The sequence below is a fragment of the Myxine glutinosa genome, chromosome 1 (assembly GCF_964187855.1).
Source record: "Myxine glutinosa chromosome 1, kmMyxGlut1.1, whole genome shotgun sequence".
In the NCBI taxonomy this organism is placed as follows: domain Eukaryota; kingdom Metazoa; phylum Chordata; class Myxini; order Myxiniformes; family Myxinidae; genus Myxine; species Myxine glutinosa.
The window spans coordinates 243,513,168-243,519,167 of NC_136261.1; positions in this window are offsets into that span (position 1 = coordinate 243,513,168).

Sequence of the window (6,000 nt, forward strand, 5' to 3'; positions counted from 1 at the left end):
TTGAATCTATTTTTATTATCCATGTCTTGAATGTGATCAGTTGTGGAAGTGCCATAGTTTGCTTAACAAATGACCTGAGCAAGATTACAATGATCAGTTACATTTTCAACTAGAAAGAGCAATCAGAGATTGCAGACCCTTGCCAGGACTTATTTTGGGCGGCTTTGTGTATTCTGTGTGGTGTTTGTGCGGCTTTGTGTATTCTGTGTGGTGTTTGTGCGGCTTTGTGTATTCTGTGTGGTGTTTGTGCGGCTTTTTGTATTCTGTGTGGTGTTTGCGTGGCTTGGTGTATTCTGTGTGGTGTCTGTGTGGCTTTGTGTATTGTGTGTGGTGTGTGTGTGGCTTTGTGTATTCTGTGTGGTGTTTGTGTGGCTTTGTGTATTCTGTGTGGTGTTTGTGCGGCTTTGTGTATTCTGTGTGGTGTTTGTGCGGCTTTGTGTATTCGGTGTGGTGTTTGTGCAGCTTTGTGTATTCTGTGTCGTGTTTGTGTGGCTTTGTGTATTCTGTGTGGTGTTTGTGCGGCTTTTTGTATTCTGTGTGGTGTTTGTGTGGCTTTTTGTATTCTGTGTGGTGTTTGTGCGGCTTTTTGTATTATGTGTGGTGTATGTGCGGCTTTGTGTATTCGGTGTGGTGTTTGTGCGGCTTTGTGTATTCTGTGTGGTGTTTGTGTGGCTTTGTGTATTATGTGTGGTGTTTGTGTGGCTTTGTGTATTCTGTGTGGTGTTTGTGCGGCTTTGTGTATTCTGCGTGGTGTTTGTGCGGCTTTGTGTATTCTGTGTGGCTTTGTGCATTCTGTGTGGTGTTTGTGCGGCTTTGTGTATTCTGTGTGGTGTTTGTGTGGCTTGGTGTATTCTGTGTGGTGTTTGTGTGGCTTTGTGTATTCTGTGTGGTGTTTGTGTGGCTTTGTGTATTCTGTGTGGTGTTTGTGTGGCTTTGTGTATTCGGTGTGGTGTTTGTGTGGCTTGGTGTATTCTGTGTGGTGTTTGTGTGGCTTTGTGTATTCTGTATGGTTTTGTGTATTATGTGTGGTATTTGTGTGGCTTTGTGTATTCTGTGTGGTATGTGTGCGGTTTTGTGTATTCTGTGTGGTGTTTATGTGGCTCCATTGAAACATACACTCCATTGAAACAAAGATAACATATAATAATAGGTACAAAAGATAACATGTGACCACGTCAGCACATTCTGTGTGGATACACAATCAAACAAACAAACAAACGGTCATGGGCCAGTACTTGTGAAATCCGTCGCTGTGACCTTGCCCTTTGGACCTCAAAAACAATATGCTTATATGCTTTGATTGATGAACCTAATTCAGTGACCCAATATGCAAATTTTGTTCAAATTTCATGTTAATCAGATGAAGGATGCAATTATATGTGACCTTGACCTCTGACTTTTGACCTCAAAAATAATAATAATAATAATAATAATTCATTTATTTTGTATAGCGCTTTTCCAGAAGCCCAAAGGCGCTTTGACAGAGTGGAAAACATAATGCATAACAATACATGAAAACAACAATTGCAAAAAGACAAGAATCAAGAAAACAAACAGCAGCGATATACGGCATATATATAAGACAAGAATCAAAAAGACAAGACAAGAATCAATAGGGAAATATTTAAAGCAAAAGGAGGGAGAAGGAGAAGAGATAGTCAGGGGATTCCAGTTTTATTTGGCTCTACCAGGTGATTAAGTTTCATGAAGATCGGTGTAGAATTGCGACCTGTAGGCGGATGACATACAGACAGGCAGGCAGACAGACAGAAAGGCAGACAGAATAATAAATTAGACGAGACCAACCAATATACTTGCGACCCAAATGCAATACCCTCTGCACCCAAATGGACTCGAAAATGGACTCTTGACCCAAAATGGAACATCCTCTGGTGAGGATAATAACAATCGAACAGAATTCTCGTAGCCAACGTGTGGCACTCAATGGAATCCTTTAATTTCCTCGCCCTGTCAAGGCTGGAGTGTCCTAAAGAAATGTTCTGGGCCAATCCTATTCCTGATATTCATAAATGATATCTCTGACTTTCTGAAAAATCCTCAATCTATTTGCTGATGACTTCACCATCTGCCGTAACATCGCTCATCCTTCAAACAGGCGGGCTGCAGCCACTTCCCTCTACTCAGACCTTGAAAAAAACACAAAATGGTCAAAAACTTGGAATATGTCTTTCAATCCTCCCAAATCTCACACATAAAGGAGCATCGGACAACCACCTCCCCCCCCCCCCCTCCCCAGGAATTTCAGTCATTCAAACTCACTGTTGGCCTACAAGGCCAGCTGCCGACTGGGCATCCTCTATTGTACAAAGTCCTTCCTTGCCACACCTGAACTCCTATCCAACTGCAAGGCCTTCATCCACAGTTTGATGGAGTACTGCTCTCCCCTTTGGGCTGGCTCCCCTGCCTCACATCTTGCGCAACTTGACGCCGTGAACACCAGGGCCTTCAAGATTATTTGAATCTCACACGATGAAGCTGAGGATATGGGCTTATCACTTCGTCATTGCTGTTGTTAGTTTTGTCACATTAGTTTTGACACAAAAGTGCACGTTTTTTGTTGCAAGTCACTAGTCTACTACAGAAATGTGTGTATTTAATCAAATAATGTATATTTAGCTTGAATACAGCAAAACAACACATACAGTATTTCACAAGAAACCTTATTCGTGCAAAAGCAATCTCGTTTGCCCAATCGAAGCAATTTTGACACAAAAGTGCACGTTGTCTGTTCCAAATCACTATTCTAGTGCAGCTCGGTGGTCTCTTTGTCTTGCATGGCCTCCTTTCTGTTTTTCCACCCTCTGTTATTTTTCCGTACTTTTTCCTCCCCGCCCCTACCCCACATTTTCTGCAGGGCTCGCATGGTCCACCATTACCCTCTTCTGGTAAAAAAAAGAAAAAGAAAATCTCAATTCGGGATCACTGCTCACCTCCACTCCTTTATTCTCCTTTTTTCTTGCCTGTGGAATCAACTTCCACATCTTCAATCACACCCTCCTTTCCAGGTCTTCTTCTTGGCTGTTTACCACCATCTTAGATCATCCCTAATCCAAATGCATGATTTTTTCATCGTCTCGCTAACCCCACTAGCCTGGTGTTGGCTTAGGGGTTAGGGTGCCGGCTTGGGATCCTAGGATCCTGAGTTCGAATCCCGGTTGATCGCTGAATTAACACCAGCGGGGTTGACTCAGCCTGTCATCCTTCTGAGATCGGCAAATTGAGTACCAGCTTGCTGGGATGAATGATCCCGGTGTGTACCCCAGTTTAGAATAGGTACACCGTATCCCTGTTCATCGTAACAGGTGACTAATAGTAGGGTGGCTTAGCGTCAATTTTGTCGTTACAGGGTGGATAAAAGCATCGTCTTTGGTACAGAGCTTCCTTGTGGCCTAACGGTTGATTTTAGAAGGGGTGCCACCTGAACGGGGTCATGGATCCGGGTCAGGGGGACCAGGGGCACTAACCCCCTCCCATGTAGCTGTAATATGGGTTTTATGCCTTTCTCACATTGTCTATTAACACCATTTTGGGTTCATAACCTAAGTTACGCACAACATTTCATTTTAGAATGTGATGGCCCTTGTAACAGGGGCTAAAGGTCAGGTGAGGGGCCAGGGGGAGCCCCCCCCCCCCCACTTCTCAATGTCTCTCTTGGATCTCTTAGATAGCTCAGGTTGGACAACAGCACTAACAGAAGCTCAAGTAGCATCTGCTGGCACAGCTGATTCCTTCTTGAAGGCAGCACACCTATCTCGAACTCGACATGCTCATCAAGTCACACTTTTGACTTTGCATAATTTGCAGGATGAGGCATTCAAGTTCAGCCCTGGTCCAAAAGATGAAGACTCATGGGGAGCGTGGAGAGAAAAAATGCTGAAGAACAGCCCAACTTTCATGTACTGGGACCAGATCATAATGTACGAAACGCTCATCCTCATCTTCATCAGGGCTCAAAGAGAGAAAAACTTTCCATTGTCTGTGAAAGTCCTGGAAGAACTAACTCCTCTATTCTTTGCTTTTGATCATGTGAACTACGCCAGATGGATGCCTGTCCACATCAGGGATATGAAGTCTTTGCCAGACACAATCAGGGACGATCATGAGCATGCTGGTCGCTGGGTTCTCTCCAAAACTTCCAACAAGTTTTCTTCAATCCCCTTCGATCAGGCACATGAGCAAGAGAACAGGATCGTTAAAGGTGTGGGTGGTGCAATTGGGCTCTTGGAAAATCCTGCTGCTTTGAGACGATGGATGTTTTCTGGACCAGAGCTGGCTAGAATGCTTAAGGAGTTTGAGGAAGGATACCTACCAGAAGGTGACACAGAGGACTCGGAAGAATCTCAGCACCATGAACAAGGTCTTTCTGCCCAAAAGATGTTCCATAAACAGGTCAACAACCTGACTGCCACCATCAATTACATGGGTAACCCTTTCCTGGATGACTTTTGTGATCTTGTAACTCTTGATACTCGCAAGTGCGCAGATGCCTCCGTTGTTAACACTGTGCGCACATGGGAGGAAACAGGAAAGAAACAGTACCAAGACTTTGTCAAGAAAGTCTGTGATAAGCAGACCCAGTCTATTCATGATCCAATCAAGAGGAATTCGCTAGCACTCTTCAGGAAAGTTCAATACAAGACAATGCAGAGGAAGGAGAAGAAGATCAAAGTGCTTCAGAATAATGTAGCTCTCTTTGGCCAACTATACATCGCCATGCAGAGCCGTGAGAGTGACTTGGATGAATTCTTTGCACATGAGATACAGTCATTTCCTCCTTCTCTGTCAGATTTTGGTAAACTTTATCTGCCAGGTACCAAGTCAGATCTGTTGCAATGGCTTGAGCAGCCAGAGCAACGAGAGCCACCTTCAACATTTTGTTGCAAGATTATGGATGGAGCCGTTATTGTCCATTGTCTACCTGTGATTGGTGTCAGCACCTTGGACAATTATGCAGATGAAGTCTTTATTCCATACCTAGAGAAGCAGCTGCAACATACAAAGAGGTTAGACCTGGTATGGGCCACATACATCGAAGGCAGTTTGAAAGAGAGTACACGGGAAAAGAGGGGAGCTGGTGTGCGCAGAAAAGTGTCTGGCCAAACTAAATTATCATGCAACTGGATGGAATTTCTTCGTGATCCAGTCAACAAGAAGGAGCTGTTTGCCTTTCTTACAGCCAAGATCGAAAGATTCAACTGGCCACAGGGCAAAATATCGATGTCACTTCAGAGGAAAGTGTGTCATCTTCAGGATCAGACAACATGGAAAAATGTAATCACGAGGAAGCCGACACCAGGATCGTTGTCCACATTGTCCATCCTCTTCAACAAGGAGCAAAACAAGTGTTAGTGCGAACAGTAGATACAGATGTTGTAGTAATCATTGTAGGCCAATTCCATGAGCTCTTCAAGACCCAACAGTCGACTGATATCTGGGTGGCCTTTGGAATGGGAAGGAAATACAGATACTACCACATCAATTCAATCTGCCAGAGTCTTGGGACATCGAAATCACAATCCCTGCCTGTGTTTCATTCATTCTCTGGATGTGACACAACATCAGCATTCCGTGGCAAGGGCAAAAAGTTCGCCTGGCGGGCTTGGCAGGCGTATGATGATGCTACAGAGGCATTCACCTACCGAGCAAAGCATCCTTTCCAAAAGCTGCATGTTGGCTCTGAGATATTCCAAATCTTGGAGAGACTGACTGTAATCCTATATGACAAATCCAGTCCACTGAGTTCTGTCAATGAGACGAGGAGAAAACTCTTCTGCCACGAGAATCTAACAATGGAGAACCTGCCCCCAACACAGGATGCACTGCTGCAGCTTGTAAGAAGGGCAATATATCAGGCAGGAATCTGGACAACAAGTACTCAGTCTCTGCAAGTAATTCCATCTCCAGAAGACTATGGCTGGACCAAAGAATCAGGATCCTGGGTGCCGGTGTGGATGACAGTTCCATAGGTCTCCAGAGCAT